Raw genomic sequence first — 17,141 nt, 5'->3', positions numbered from 1 at the left:
CAGTGTGAAACAGATCAAAACTTGGCTCCAAATATCTTTTTAACATTATCTCTTGATATTCTGTACCATACATCTTACTGTGAAGTCATATCAAAATACTTATATTTAATTTTCCAAGTTCTGTCTAATCCCAACACTGTTCTCTAAATTTTCTGCCTAGTAAATACCCACTTGGCCCTTCACTCTAAATCAAATGAGACTTTTCCTGTGAAACCTTTGGCAATCTGACCAACTTCCTCCCCATTCCACATAGAGATCATAGTTCCCTCCCTCCTTATGACTAAAGCACTAGGCACATGCCTCTATTACTGATACACAAATGTTTCTTCTCCACCAGATAGAAATTTCCTAGAAGGAAAAAGACTGCATCCACACAAATAAATGTACCTGTATAAGTCTGTTTTCACATTGCTATAAGAACTATCTGAGACCGGGTAATTTATAAAGGAAAGAGGTTTAATTGACTCACAGTACCACATGGCTGAGGAGGCCTCAGAAAACTTGCAGTCATGGTGGAAGGCAAAGGGGAAGGAAGCACCTTCTTCACAAGGCAGGAGGAGAGAGAAAGAGCTCAAGGACAACTGCCACTTTTAAACCGCCAGATCTTGTGTAGACTCCCTCACTATTATGAGAACAACATGGAGGAAGCTACCCCATGATCCAATCAACTCCTACCAGGCCCCTCCCTCAACATGTAGGGATTACAATTCTACATGAGATTTGGGTGGGGACACACAGCCAAACCATATCATTACCAAAGCATGTTTATAGAATGACTGCCTGAAATCAAGTGTCCTCCATCTGCAAACACCATCAATTACTCTAAAGAACCCATGCCTACTTTCGTTTGGCAAGCAGCAAAGGAAGGTTCTTGGGTATAATGTGATATTTGCAGTATGATCCATTAGGAACTTTATTACCACATTACTGGTATTCATGTCAACACAACTGATGTGGTGAAAACAGTACAATCATTTAGAATAACACTGACTATGCATACACTAGTTCCTCTCAATAAAAAGTGGACTGTATTTCACTTGAGGCAAAAAATAAAAAGAGATGAAACACAAACAGAGGTAGAGGTCGGAACGAACAAAAGGAGGTTTCACTTGGATCAACTGGGAGATGATTATGGTACTTTGATATAGTATCTCCTCCAGAAAGGATAATTCAAAGATAATAAATAAATAAGTAAATAGTTGAGAAATTTTATATTTGTTAAGTGTCTAATCTATGAAAGTATTTTCTTTATAAAGACAGAAGGCAGGACTCCTACCTAGAGTTAGCCTTAAATAAAATGCTTTAAAAAAGAGAGAAAGAGACCCAAATGTTTAAATGAAAATAATTCCTTCTAGAAGCATGAGCTCTTCCGGCAGCAAGATATTTGTTTTTGTCTACACAGCTCCTTACACAGAAGGGACAATCTATAAATCCTTATTTAGGCTGACATCGAAAGACCTCACAAATTGCTATACCTCCCTTGACTCTGCTTAACTGCAAAAAAAAAAAAAAAAAAAAAAGAGAGAGATATTTCTGTTAGAGAATACTTGAACAATTTTTCCAAGACAGTGAAAAATACGCTCATATGGTCTGAAATTTCAATAACTATCACAAATTTATTACCAAATGGAAAGAAGTTGTAGTAGTATGTTTTGTTTTCCCAGATGACCACTACTTATTTAGGGAATTTGCTAGTTTTCATTCTTGAAAAACAGGTTAATGAGTGTACTATAAGTTATAGATGAGATGACTCTAAATATCACAGAGTGACCTACTTTATGTGGCTTAAAATGAGAGCTCTAAGAAGTAAGAAAAATGTTTATGAGTAGAAAAACCTACTACACAAGCATTAGAATGCTGGTCTCCTACTCAGTGTTGATTATAAACAGATCTACCCTCCAGAGCCTACAAGAAATTCATTCCCAAGGATCATCTGCCTTGAAACTACCGAGAAGATAGAAAATGCTTAGCCCCAGCCCCAGTAATTAAGTTGAAGATGCTGAGTCATCAATATTTCACCCTAATTATTTAGTGGTCACAAATAGAGCTTATTAGTTTAAGCATACCCAATTAACCCAGTTAGATTATGTTTTAATTCATTTAACTTTGAAGTTGCAACTTTCTCTTCCAGACGTGTTGTGACTGTGTACCCTGTGCAAAGAAACAAGGTTGGAAACTCTTACTTCACTTTTTAGTTCTGCCACTGAAGCACTGTGTGACCTTAGCCCTTGACTTCTGTTTCATTCTTCCCCATTTTTAACATTTGAAAGGTAATAGATTTCTTCTCACTTAAAAAAATTTAAACAATGCAAAAATATTGCAAACTTAATACTTTGTAAACATGAAAAAACTAATGATGACAATAAAATCCTTTACTGAATGCATAGTATGAGCTAATAGTTATACTAAATTCCTGATAAATCATGCCATTCTTACAGTGTCCTCTGAGATGGGTAATCACTGTGTCAGTCAGGCTCCTAAAAGAAAATAGGTGACATGCTCAGATGCAATTTGAGAGTTGTTAAGTAAAAAGGGCACTTGCAAAGCTGTGGCCAAGGTTTAGAGAAACTACAAGCAATGGGGTTTAGAGAAACTACAAGCAATGGTGTAGTACTGTGCGCTAGTAAGACTAAAAGGAAGCGGTTATCAGCTTGAAGTGGCTGGGGGAGGGCACAGTAACCAGGACCCAGAGAGCAGCCATAGGGAGACAGCTGCCTGCCAGCACCTGTGCCTTATAGTATGGAGGGGTGATCTGGTGAGGAGGGAGCCCAGGGAATAAATTATCCAAACTTTTCTCTCCCCACCTGTTTGCTAATCTTTTGCTGATCCGTCCCATTGGCCAAACCCAATTGGAAGCCAGAGAACAAGGGAGTCTGCTGATTGATTCCATAAGGCTGGCCAGCCATCTTATCACACAGAGCAGGTGGAGAAAGAATGGATCTGATATCCACTATTCTCATTTTATCCCACGTGCCCCAAACTTGCCTTGAATAAATGAGGTAATCAATAGGTATTTGTTGATTAAAAAAAAATGGAAGAAACCGTATAAAAATACTGAGGGGTTCAATAAGCTGTTCCAAATCACACACAGTAAGCCGCTGAGTCAGGCCTTGCTCTGAGGTTCAAGTCCATGCTCACAATCAGTTATTATGTTATTCTGCCTCCTTTCCAGCACCTTGATCCCGTGTCATTTATGTGCTGTTGGGTGTTTTGGGAGATAGTGGGAATGACTAGAATTAATACCCTTAAGAAACTTGTAATCCGTGTGCCAGTTTTATCTTACTTTTCCATCTCATTATTGTCAAAGCTCCAAATTCCCTTCTAGAATCAAATGTTCTGTAAAGGCAGGTCTTAAACATCTTACAATTTCATCACCTATTACTACTAGTGGCTGAGCAGTGAAACCTTCCATCACATGGCATTTTGCCTACTTGTTTGACAGCACCATACCTCAGATGGATGTTCTGAGTGTAAATAACAGGTAACATGATATCTTTTGTGAAACAAGCCCCTAACCTCTATTAGCTACAATGGAATAAGCCTTAAGGCTTATATTAGGAACACATTTACTTGTTACACATGTTGAAGGATTCATTTATTCCAAAGACATATATTGATTCTACAGTACCTACCAGACACTGTGATAGATACTTGTACACATGGAGAAAACAATTCATACCAAAACCAACAACTGGCTTTCCACAGGAATGAATCAATAATCATCCATAGGGCGAGCAAAAGTGTACTGATGACTGAGAGGTCATGAACACACATGCTGGAGTAGAGTTGTGATCCTCGTCCCCAGCAGGACTCATCTCTAATTCTATCCAGGTTGTTCTAAACTTGGGTGTAGGCTATAATCCCACAAAAAGCACATGTCATCCTACTCCTGATTTCGTCCCTTGAGACAATGAAGTATTCTGCTATTTTTCCTTCTCATAGGAAGGATCCTGCTTTGAAATACCAGTCCCTTGTGCAAGGGCCTGCCTCAAATAGATCAAATAGAAATTTTTCCCTGTGTTTTTTTCCTAGTCCCGTTTTTGAGCTCAGGGAGGCCATACTTTCATGCCTGGTCCTGACTGAAATAGCACATAGCAATCTTTTGTCTTTTTCAGGGACAACGCAAGTGAACTGGCATGTAGCTATTCCCTTTCACACTGTGTAAGAATCATCTTTGCATTTTTAATAACTATTGTATGATGTGTCATGCAACAAGGTTTGCCAAAGTAGGGAGGGGGTGGTGGGGGAGAAAGAAAAGTAAAGCAGGGTTGGTTTCCTACATGCACATTTTAATAATTTTGGAAAACCATCAACCTGGATCAAATTTCTGTACTAATTTGACAGCTTCCCACTAATGGCAAGAATGTAAAGCCATCAATTAGCCTCACGACAGTTAGATTTTAAAGAACACTCATTTCCTTGGTAACTCTAACAAACAGAAGACTTCATTTCACTAAAAACTCAAATACTCACACTTCATAATGCTTATTTTGTCCAGGAGCTCTAGGTAAGACTGCTTTATCAAATATCCTCTGAATGTTGACTTAGGTGCACACACCTGTGCTTCCACTGCCAACAAAAGCCTTGAATGCACAGGACCTCCACTGCACAAAATGTATTTACATACATTACATAAGAGAGAAGCACTGAACAAGTCTGTTACTGGGAGAGGCTCACATCCTTCTCACCAAATCAATCTGTAACTTTCAAATAGCTCTGCTATATTTCCTAGCAACAGGAGTAAACACTGTACTACATCCAGTGCCCAAGATTTGTAACCATGTTAATCTGTGAGTACTCAACTTAATTAAAGATTAGACTTTTAAATTGTATTTCTAGTGCACAACAGCACTACTAAATTATGATTATCAGCGGCTAAATGTGCTTATGTCTGCAGAACGTGGGGAATGAAAATAAATCACTTATTTTCATCTGGATATGACTGCTCTTCTCCGAGGCGCTGTTGCCCGAGTTCACGGGCCTTGGAGTTCATTGGAATTCTATGATTAAAACGCAGCTTGGAGACCTCATTTAAGAAAATTCTTTTAAACCTTTCACCACTTCGACAAATCCAGTCCAAGTTCACTAAGCCAATTCAAAAGTAGCTCTCAGCCTTTTTATAGGTTTTCAATTACACCAACACAGCACACCAGAGCCATCATCTTTGAAGAAATATATTTTAGTTGCAAAGAGGCACAAATTCTTTTTTAAGAATCCAAATGAAAGCAGCATTCCCAAAACTGTAGCCAACAGATGCAAAACTCTATCTTGAACTGTCCTTGTCTTACTAAAGACGAGATCATCAAATTACTTAAACATGGCTAATATTCAGTTATCTGCTATAGGATGTATGCTATTATTTTTAAGATTTTACTTTGTGGAAATATTGGCAAGCTACCTCACCCTCAAACTGTTCCAAATATTTTTTTTGAGGAATTGTTTAAAACATTTTCTAGACTTCATTCATCCTCCCAAAACACAGTATGTAACAGCAGGATTTATTTTTACTGTACGCACTCAGAAACAAAAACCCAAAGCAGGTCAATGAGCTCTCCAGGTTGAAACTGGTAATCAATGGTAAACTGAGGTTAGACTTTATTCAACTTTCCATTCCAATGTACTCTTTAAGTGGGCCTGAGGTAACTGTACTGTTTACTGAGATAAAAATCCCTTTTAAAAATGTTTATATGACTTAACAGATCAAACATATTTTCCTCCATTTTCAAACTTTAAATTTATTTGCATACATGGTTAGTGTGGTTTTGTGGAAGCACCAATCTTAGATTGGGTTATATGAATTATTTTAAGAGACACTTATCTTTGGGGGTAAAGTAGACAAGCTAACATGCACATTAGTTGGTTAGAACCACTTGCAAAATTTAAATGCTGTACGTGCAAGGCAAATTGACTTAGGATATAAATCTCCATTTCTCTCAGAGGGAGTAGTGATGACTCTAAAACCACTGGAAACAGAAAGTTCATCGTGATGACTCTAACAGCTCCCTGATGCAAGCTAGCCTTCTCTTTTATATTTAATGTTCTATATGTCAGCTGGCCTTGTTTGCAATCTCAATATGAGGCTTGTTCACTGGATGAGTTTTTTTTGGTTTTTGGTCTGTCCTATTTTCTGTTTTTTTTTTTCCATGCTGTTAAATCAGACTTAATGATTTCACATACTAGACTGCTTATAAGTTCTTCTAGTATTTGATGTTAAAGAGGTGAGACAAAAACTAAACAAGATGTATATAGTCTCAATACAATTCTTGGTTAGAAGCCTGGATGTATGACTAGAGACGCCTCTTGTCCATTCAGTCTGACTCTAGTGTGGTTCTGTGGCACTGGACAAAGCTGGGAGATTGAAACAGGAGCCCCTGTGATGGGGGAATAGAGCCAGGGAGCAGGCGTTGGACAGGCGAGCCTCCATATACCAAGCGCTTCAACTCCCAGAGTTATAGATATACCTCCTTTGTTCATTAATGATTCATCATGTCCCCAGTGCCAATGGTGGGCCTACCAAACACTGCACTCTACACCAGGGATAGAAAGATGACAAATTCCCTTCCTTCAAGAGCCCAGGTTTGAGAATACAACCTTGTGAACCTTCTATTGGAGGAGCAATAAATATCTGAGCTAAGGGTTGAGGGAGGCTGAGGGGATGTCACTGAGTCTGTCTTAGGCATCCCAGGGTCTCCTTGGAGCCCAAGCCTGTAGTCCACTGCAGGGGTCGCCAGCCACCTGTGGCCACTGAGCATTGGAATGCGGCCATTCTGAGGTAGGAAAAAAACATACACCAAATTTCAAAGATGTAATATGGGGAAAAAAAGAATATAAGGTATCTGGTTTGATTTTTTATATAGATTACATGTAGAAATGCTAATATTTTGGCTATATTGGGTAAGATTATTAAAATTGATGTCACCTGTTCCCTATTACTTTTTTAAGTGTGCCTGCTAGAAAATGTGAAATTACCTGCGTAGCTCCCATTCATGGATCCTATTACATTTCTATCTGCCAGTGCAGGTTGGTGCAGTCACAAGGCAATGCTTCAGGGAGAAAACCTGGGGAGGTGGCCTTAGGGCAAGTGGGTGACAGTGGGAAGTGCCTATGGAATGAGAAAGAGACAACTGGGAGACTCATCAGGGGCTATGAAGAGGGTGCAGAAACTGGCAGTGTATTTGCTTTCTTCATTGTGCTCGCCTGCAGGAGTCATTTGCAGCAAGAGACACCAGAACATAAAGGCTACAACAATAACATCTCGAATAAATTAGAAGCAGCCTGTGGTTTATAGTGAGCAATGCTCTACTGGGGACCAGATCAACTAGTTATCCCTGTCTTCACCCCATCTGAGGTTAAGTCATTTGATCACTGCTGCTTTCTCATCTGCAAAAGAGGGACTGGGATTAACTTCTTGGCCTGTGTGTCCCCCTGACATCGTCAACTAAGTTTTCGGAAACCTGAAGCGCTCTAAACATCCTGGGGGAAGAAAGGGCTGGAGAAGTACACAGTGTTTTGTGACCAGAGTTTTGAAGCTGAAAAGAATGAAGAAACTGAAATAGAATAAATCCTTCATACTTCCTTTTTCATAAAACTTACTATGCTTTATTTAAATTATTTATTAGCCCCCTTCCTGGCAAGATATAAGCTTGCTATAAATACCATGAGCTCAGGATCCACATCTGTCTGCTCACTGCTGTGACTGCAGCTTGGAGGACAGAGCCCAGAATACAGCAGGCCTCAATAAATATCTGTGGAAGGGGGGTCACATGGAGAATTTGCAGTCATTTTTGCTGTTGAGCGTCTGTTAAAGTTTCCAAGTGTGCAAACTGTACGCAGGAGTGAGTAAGAGGTAGGAACTTACCCAGAGATGATTAAACCAGTAGTGCTGTCACTCTAGTATGTTATCTGTCCTACTGTGAACAAGCTGTCACAGGTGAAGGAGACTGAGCTGAGACCTTCCCAGCCCTCGACTGCTCCTGCACTGGACACATTCCAGGAAGCTCTTACAGCAGAAGCAGCCACTTAACTTACTTTCAACAAGAGAAGCTGATGGCTGAGGGAAGTCAGGATCAACAGAGAATCCAAATTTCAGAGGCACAGGTCTTATGCCTCACTTGGTTGCATGAATGAGTGTGGAAGCAGCATGAAGTAGCAGTGATACAGACCTGGGTTCTGTGTTTAATTCTGTTCTCAGTACTCGCCCAGTGGGAGACTCTAAGTTCCCTCTCTGAATCTAATTCTCCTCCATAGCTTAAAATGACTCATAATGCATGGCTTAGCTATAATGTACCTTTCAAAAAGGGCTGGCATCTGGTAAACACTGAATAAATGGTTATATGTCAAACACAGTAAACACTCAACAATGGCTATTATCATCCTTCTGCATCAGTTTTTAAAACAGATTTTTTTAAACCTGGAGTCCATGGAGTCCCAGGAAATCCACAGATGAGATTCAATAGATCATTGAAATCCCTAAAATTAAATACAAAGTGGGGTATATGCGCACATCTTTTCTCTACAAGGAAAGAATCCATAGCTTTCATCTGATGCTCTTAAGGCTTTCAGACTGAAAACAGGTTAAGAACTACTGAGCATCTGTGGCTTCCAAGTGTTTAGCAACTTTTATTTATCTATGGAATCGCTCTGTGAATGACTCTCAAAACCAGGCTTTTCTGTGCCTCCTCAAGAGGCCTGCATTTTATACGCAGCAGAACAACTTCCATAAGAGGCTTTTATTTTCTGGTAGTATTAGTATCTCTGGAAGATAATTGAAATTTATAAGTCAAAAATTGGTCTTAATTTCAACTATAGTACTGGAGCCCTTACTTCTTTAAATATCTGTTTCCATAGTTTTTTTTTTTTTTTTTTTTTTGGACAGGATTGATGACCAAAGAAGGCAGTGATAATGTTTTATTTTCAAGATGATGTACTTCATCTTAGAAGAACAACAACAAAAAATCATAACAAATGAATGGGAAGAGCCCAATCAAAGCTTTGTTTCATTCAACAACCCAGGTGAGTGTCTGGCACCTGGCAGCTGCCAGGAAGAAGGAGCTTAGTGGCAGATAAGCTGCTTCAAATCTCTAAATCTTTGTTTCCTCATCTGTTAAAAAAAAAAAAAAAAAGGATGATAACAGTAATGCCTCCTTCCTAGGGCTGCTGTGAGAACTAAATAAGAAAGGCATCTGGTACATACTCAAAACAAACTATTAACTTAAATATTGTCTTTGATGATAGGGGAAAATGATTCCTCATCTGGTCTCTGACCCGTAGATTTTAGCCTAGAGATTTACTCTGGGCCATTAGATATTTTCCAGCCTCTCAAGTTTGTTATTAGTAACAAAGTAACAAATAAGCAAATAAATCATTGGGAAAACTGTTGAAAAAGTGAGCAGCAGCTTCAAAGAGAACCTGTCTTCATGTCCAGTATCCTAACAGCCACATGTGAAAATCAAGTTAAAGGAAATAGAATATAACTAAAGATTATAACTAAAAAAATGAAAGATGAATGATTTAGCATACTTTTTTTTCCATTTATTTAAAAATTATTGAGATACATGGTGGGCAAGGCACTGTACTGAGCACAGGCTGTACAAAGACAAGGACGTACAGTCCAGCTCTCAAGACATTTAGTCTACAGAGGGAGCCAGACATGTACATCCAAGGTCGTACAGGATAAAGCGTGATGTGGGGAAAGGCTGGGAGGAGATGTTCAGCAAAGGCTTCTTGAAAAAGCAACACTTGAGATGAGTTTGGAAGGATAAGTAAATGTTTAATAGTTCACAGTTTGAGAAAGAAGAAACCATATTCCACAGAGACAACAGCCCATGTAAAAGCACATGCAATGAAGCATTTAAGGATTTTGAAGTTACATGTGTCAGCCCAGCATGGGGAAAATATGGGCAGCTAGAAGAAGGCTTTGCTGAACATACCAGCATCTACCCATCCTTTGCAACCACAGAAGGAGATAAGACTCACCTCACAGAGAATCTTGGAATTCACGGTAGGAGCTTGGACTTTTCTTCAGGGCTATGACAAGGTTTGGAATGGTTCTTAGCAGGGGGTTATATAATTCAATTTTATCTATTCTTTAGAAAGAGCAAGCAGGCAACGGTGAGGAGGATGGATTGGAAGCGGGAGACTGAAGGCAGCATTTGTGGAGGTGATTTGGGAAGAGTGAAACATGAAAAGAAGTGGAGCAGGAGGTCTTGGTGACTGACTAGGTGGAGGAAGAAAGGGAGAAGGTCAGATCAAGATCATTCCCAGGTCTCTAACTTAGGGGTATAGTGAGAGGATGCTATGTCTGTCAGGGAAAACAGGTGTAATAGTATTTAGTAGGTATCTTCTGTTTCTGCATACATAGCATCTCTTATCTCTTCTCAGTATTTTTTTCCCAGCTACTCGGGAGGCTGAGGCAGGAGAATTGCCTGAACCTGGGAGGCGGAGGTTGCAGTGAGCCAAGATCGTGCCACTGCACTCCAGCCTGGGTGACAGAGTAAGACTTCATCTCAAAAACAAATAAACAACAACAACAACAACAACAACAAAAACCACCCCTTCCCTGCTTTCAGGTTATATGGTTTAGAAGAGCTTTGCTGACCAGTCTCCCATGTACCTCTTTCACTCCCATACACTCCTCCCTACCTGCCTTCACACATACCATTCTTCCCTTCCAAAAGCCTCCAGGACTGGGCTCATAATCAAAGCTGAGTCAAGTGGCATGGTCCAAATCTTTGGCCATAGAGTCTGGTTCAAGAATATGCATGTGATCAAAGTGGTCTAATTAAAGTTAATCCTGAATTCTCTTTTTCTCAGGGGTTAAGCCTAAAGCTGCAGATGAAAATGTTGCTACCATGAAGAAAAGAGGAAATCAGAATTGGATCCTTTCTGAACTTTTCCTTTACAGGAGCCAGTATATGCCCTTTCCTACTTGAGCAAGTATAAACAAGGTTTCTGTGATTTGCAACCAAGTATCCTGAAAAACACAAGGATTAAAGACAACTGTGTTTCAATAAAGAAAAGAAAATAGTTTATTTTTATGAGTGGTGGATTTAAAAAACCTATATTACTGTGACAAGAGTACCTTAAAACATTTAAGTCTACGAAAGGCACTTATGGACTTTATGGCAAACTCTACACTTAATAATGAAAAGCCAGACCAGACCGTTTTAAAAAACGTTACTGCACCAGATAATGGCACATCCACTCATTCAATTAACATTTATTGAGTATCTTCAGGGTTTTTAGATGTGTGCAATAAAAATGATAAAAGCGTATTCTTCGGTTTGAGCTGGTTCATCCAAGTTCATTCCATAAAGAGCAGCTGTGTGTGCTGTTCAGACTAATTGTGTGAAGTTGGAGAGGCCAGGTGTTTCTGTCTGGCCCAACAGCTGCAATTGGTGGTAAGGGCACCACCTGAATTTCAGTCTGGCCATAAAATGAGGCTGATGAAACAGCACCTTGCATGAGCTTTTAGGTGAAAGACAGAACAGAACATGTTTAGAATTCTTCTCCCTTGTAATAAAACATCCATTAACGTTTATGAAGGAGTCTGGATGAGGCATTGTGCCAGACCCTCTTTTCTTTCTTTACTTTCCACGAGAAAACTTCACCAATAGCATGTGTTCAACTGTTATTCATGCACCTATACTCTATGAAAATATGCCAAAATTGTCACCTCCTGCCTTGTTACCTCTTGATTCCCCATGGCTAGGCCTAAATAAATCTTTAAGTGTTTATCTGTGGTGAGCATTTGTTGGTCTTGCCACCCTGTGTCCATCTCCACTTCTGATAGCAGTGCTCCAGTGTCCTTTGAGGGTGAACCTGCCCACTCCGCATTGTGTGCTGCCCTGGCGTGGCTGTCAGTTAGTGCTACTGGCTCAGGAGTGTGCATATCACTCAAACTAAGTCAAAGGTATTCTCTTGCCTGGTATGCTCATTTTAAGGGCAGAGCGTTCTAAGGGCCGACTTCCAGCTGTGCCTTGGAGAAAGAATATCAGTTCTACTCTCTAGGTAAGTTCTGTTTCCATTCTGAGAGAAGTGATTCTGACTTCCCTTTGACATCTTAGGGAATCTCTGATGTTGTATTTTGTTTTCTGTCACTGTATACCTAAAGAAACTTAACTATATACAATGGTGCAGTGTGGTTTAAACACTAAACAATAGCTAACATTCATAGCCTACTCTGCAGCTTATAAAGTGCTTTCACCTTCAATTTATCTCTTTTAATCAACCTTTCTGGAATTGAATTTTTCTCCTCCCCCCAAATAAATCACTTATTGATTTTCTATTTATCACAAAAGCACATTCTGTCACTTAAGCTTTTTTAAATCTCAGAATGACTTTGACTTTTTGCTTTTACTAACCCTCTATAATCAGTCACCTCATCCTAAATATGGGATCTCCCAGACTGATCCCTTTCCATTTTTCCTGCCTCCATTTTTTGTCAAACCCATCAACTTTCAACAATGCTCAGCTCACTCTGCCACCAGCCTTCTGTCTCCAAACCATAACACCACTGCTGGAAGGATATGGCCAAAATTCTTTTATCATTGTGTCACACTTCCTTACCTGGGGTTTACAGAACAAAAATCTACTGGACAACTCCTTAACCTAAATCCTGGGCTATTGCTAAGCAGGCTCCAATACTCTCTTCTAACATATTATTTTCAGCAGAAAACATCTGCTAGACACAAGTATCCTCAAACATGTAGCATATCTTAAAAAACTGGCTCAAATTTTTTGCACATCCCTCTAATCATAACCGGACTCTTTCTATACCCCTTGAATCTGGGGTAACCTCCTGATTTGATATGGCGAATGAGAGAGCAGCTAATGTGATTCAAGCTGAGGCTTTAAGGTTGCTTTTGCATTGTAGGTTGTTCTTTTGCTGCTCTTACAACACTGTTTGATTTGCTATGTAAAGAAGCTCAGGTGAGTATGCTGGAGAATGGGCGGTACATAGCCCAGCCACTGATTATGTTACCCTGGCCAACAGTCTGATAACTGCCAGACATATGAGTAAAGCCATTCAAAATTATACCACCAGCAGACTGAAAATGTCTGAGTTCACCTAACTAAGAATAGCAGAAAACCACCTCACTGAGCCCAGCTAAAATTGCTGACCACCAGAATCATGAGCTAAGTAGCAATTTTAAAGTAACTGCATTTTGTGGGGATTTGTTATCCAACGATGAATAACTGATATAACATCTAAGCTGATTTTGTCACTCTTTCCTCAGAATTCCTTTTCACTTACTATTTAGTGTCTTGGGCACTCAATTATGAAATGTGTTCTTCCATGTTTTATGTCATTTAATTTTTCATGGGTCCTATTTCCCATGAACATGTTCCTTGTGAAAAGACTATACATTTTATGTTGCTATATGACACATAGGCACAAAGTAAATGCACAATAACTATTTAGGAATCAATTAGTACTTTCCCAGGGCCCAGCTATCAGTCATACCAATTAAAAAATATTTTAATCATTAATCATATTTTGATCATTAATTTTTAAAACGTAAAAAAGAGCTGAAAAGATTCAAACCATAAAATACAAAATCTAGTTACCTAATGTATAAAGTGCAAAATCATGCATAGTATATATCATATTAGAAAACAAGTTATTGATTCATTTTGCATAAATAACTTCCTGCAAGTGAATCTGCATAGAAATCAAAAGAGCACAAGGAATTAAGTATGTAAGGGTAAATGTTTCACAGAAGCAACTATTTTATTTTCACCAGAATATCATTTTTCTCCCAAGACACATATTTCTCCTATGTGGTTTGCAACTGTAACCTGACAAACTGCCAAAGACAAAGCTTCTATTCTAAGAGTGTTACTGATTCTCCTGTTGCTATTCAATCAGATTTTGCATTTAAAAGAGAAATTCCCTTGTGTTTCTTATAATGATGCACCTGCTCCTTGGGAGATTTCCTCTTTTGACAAGAAATGCCTTAAATCTGGCAAGAAAAATAGCTCCAGGCTTTTTGTGATAATATCAAAGATCATTTGTTTGTATTAGATGTTTGTGTGGGTTTCCCTTAAGAGCAGTAAAGAACTGCTACAATTTCTTCCAAAATAATAGCACACACAAAGTTTCTTGGCTTGCACTTCCACTGTACACCTGCACCAGAACAACTGTCTGGAATTAGCAAAGTTGTGACAGAGTAGACAGAGAAATGCATTTGCTTTAGTCACTTCCTTTTGAATGTCAACAAATGGTAACCGTCAAATTAATGAATGCAGCATCGTTTCAAATTTACAATCTGTAACCTTTCTTCATGAAATGCTTGGTATGGAGAAAATGAAATTTATATTCAAACTTTGCCACTTCTTTTCAAAATCCCATGCTATATTTTATTTTTAACTGACATGACCAAACACGATCCTTAAGAGAAGCATCATCTTTTACTTTTTGATTCCAGACCTGTTAATGCATACATATTTAGTTATGGGTAATCCTCAATTAATACTCCCTTTCCAGAGAGACTTCCGTGATCAGTACCAAAACACTGCACCTTTCAAATAGTCTTAAGAACTCCTTAAAGGTGTCTCCTTGTACTCTAACCATGCTGAATGTAATTTAACATTGAGATGCATCAGAATCAGCCAATATACTTTCTCTCCCAGATGTGTGCACATTAGCATACTGCTTTCCTACACCTTGTTCTTTGCCTTTTAAATTTTCAATATGTACAAATGAAATACAGATTTCAACCCACTCCCAGCTGGGATGTCTGCTCCATAAAAGAAAAATAGGGGTTTCCCTTCCTGCAGATTCAGCAACGAAAGTAGTGCTTGAAAATTACGTGTTTAGAGTGACACCTTGGAGAATTGACATACTCTGCACACATGTAATCCTCATAAACCTCCCCAGACAGCCCTTATTTCATTTTGCAAACTGCACCCTGGCCAGGCTCCACCGCACGTGGTGTGTGGCGAGACTGTCCTGCAGCAGTTCTCCCATCCACCGGGCTCTTTGATGGGCACTTGTCAGTAACAGCCAAGAGGAATGGGACCCTGCCTCCAGCAAGTGAAAAGGAGCACCGGCAGTAACGCTTCCTTAATTAACTTTCCCAAGGAAAGCAACGTTCCCACAGGAAAAAAACAACACGGTTCCCCCCTCCTAGCGGTCCATTGAAAATGAGCAACAATGCTGTTGCCTTTTTGTTTCCTAAGACTTTCTTCGCTGCAAGCAGTAGCGTGTTCCTCAAAGAATGCTAGTATTTCCTGTGGAAACTGTATGGCTGCCAGTAATGGCTCATAATTTTCCCTCTTTTTTTCGTAAAAATGAAATAAACAAAACGTGGCCTTTGACAACAGCCAAAATTGGGTTCACCCCACTTACCACCTGCAGATGAAAGTCATCGCCAAGAAAGAAGGCCAAGAGAGTAACATTCCCTGCTGAAATTGAAGCGGACCAGCCTGGGACGCAGGACAGCAGTGGAGGGAGGCTGGTGGAGCCCGGGCTGCACGGGGCAGCCGGGGTGCCGGTGCCGATGGGCGAGCGGCTCCCCTTGGGCGGCAGCAACACCACACGTCCCTCTCCTGCAGCTATTATTACCGTTGTTAGTACCGTCGCTATTACTATTACCTCGCCCCTCCTTACCTCAGCTCTTCTGAGCCGTGGCACTGCCCATCCCTGCCTGTGATACGATCCCGGGTGGCAGCAAGAATAAGAACCACATGAAGCGGGCAAATGAAAAGAACAATCCTTTGGAAACCGAGGCGGGGGTTGTTTCCCCCCTTTCCCCAGTAAAGCAGCCGCTGCCGCCACCACTGTTACTATAGAGACCTCCCCTCAAACCCTTTCTGCAGAGGCGCCTCTGCTGCCCGGAGCAGCAAAGACTCGCGGCACAAAGGGGGCCCAGGGCTTGGGGAGCTGGGGCGACACCCGCCGGGGTCGCCTAGTGCAAACTTGGAAAGGCTGAGCCGCCCGCCTCCCGCCCCCACCCCCCGCCTCCCCGCAGCGTCCGCTCGGGACCTGGACTCACCCGGGGCGCCCGGCGCGCCGGCGGCTCCGGAGCGCGAAGGGACTGACGGACCGACGGACGGACCGCGGCGGCGGGAGCAGAGCAGCCTCGCAAGGAACTGGCGGGCGCGGAGGCGCTGCCGCGGCCCCGCTACGTCACAATGCGGCCCGGCCGCGGGCGCCGCTCCCCGGGCCCCCCAACGGGCGCGCGCGGGCGGGGACAGCCTGGGCGGCCGCGGCCCGAAGCCGGCGCTGGGGAACGCGAAACGCAGCGCGGGCGCCCGGCCGGGGACGGGGGCGCGGCCACCACTGTCGCTGCCGAGGCTGCCGTGGCCGCCGCGCCCACAAGCTGCGCTGCGCTGCGCCCCTGCGGCCGCCCCCCGGCCAGCGAGCCCCGCTCGGCCTGACTGACAGCGACCCTCCCCGCGGCGCCCCGGCCCGGCCCGGCCCACGCCCCTCCCCCGCCGCTTCCTCACCAGGGATTCCCCCGCCCGCCCGCCCGCCAGCTCTTGTCCACGAACCTGCTCTTTCTTCACCTTTGGCTCTTTCACCTCGACTGCCGTTGCTTTTCCCCAACTGGGGCTCTCCTCTCCTCCCCGCCTACTTTTTGCCCCCGCTTCCCACTTTTCTCCTCCTGTCCCCCTCCCTTGCTTCGCGGCCTCTCCCCCTGGAAATCGCCCCCTCACCGTGTCCAAGCGTCAACCGCTGCCACCTCATTGGTCCCCAGACCATTCCAGGGTTCCAGCTTAAACCGGGGAAAGAGACTCGGGGAGGCGGGAACGGAAGGTGGGCATGGCCCTGGGAAACTCGTGTCTGAGAAGCCTTTTGGCAGAGCGTTTTGCGTTGGCACGGAGTCTCCAACCCCCAGCCCTCCCCCCGAAGCTCGCCCACCCTTGAGGACGTGGCCAAGGAGAGAAGGGCAAGGGTGGCTTTGCCTGCCTGGAATGTTCTGTGCTCAAGTGTGGGTGGATCGAGATGTTGGGCTGAAATAAAGACTTTTTAATTCAACGACGTGTCAATGTACCAATGGCACTACAGTAACATTAACTTTTATTGTTTCTTAATTGTGGAGGGATTGGGGTGGGAGGCTGCTGGATGAGGCGTCAGCAACGCCTGCAGTGGTGACTGCTTCTTTCCTTATTTCCGAAATGAAATCAGGAGGAGT

At 42.0% G+C, this 17,141-nt stretch overlaps 1 protein-coding gene across 4 annotated transcripts in view; it reads right to left on the bottom strand.

Moving 5' to 3' along the window:
- The window catches only part of SNCAIP (synuclein alpha interacting protein), a 148,966-nt gene extending 132,374 nt beyond the window's left edge, over positions 1-16,592 (bottom strand). For all 4 annotated transcript variants that reach the window (XM_021664922.2, XM_021664924.2, XM_021664923.2 and 1 more), the window contains exon 1: positions 16,498-16,592. The gene's annotated coding sequence lies outside the window, so the exon portion shown is untranslated. The remainder of the gene's footprint in view (positions 1-16,497) is intronic.
- Positions 16,593-17,141: the final 549 nt, after the last annotated feature.

Source organism: Aotus nancymaae, unplaced genomic scaffold, assembly GCF_030222135.1.
Source record: "Aotus nancymaae isolate 86718 unplaced genomic scaffold, 86718_ANA_hifiasm-v0.15.2.pri h1tg000064l_0, whole genome shotgun sequence".
NCBI lineage: Eukaryota > Metazoa > Chordata > Mammalia > Primates > Aotidae > Aotus > Aotus nancymaae.
Note: the sequence above shows the minus strand (reverse complement) of the source record. Positions and strands in the feature narration are given on the sequence as shown.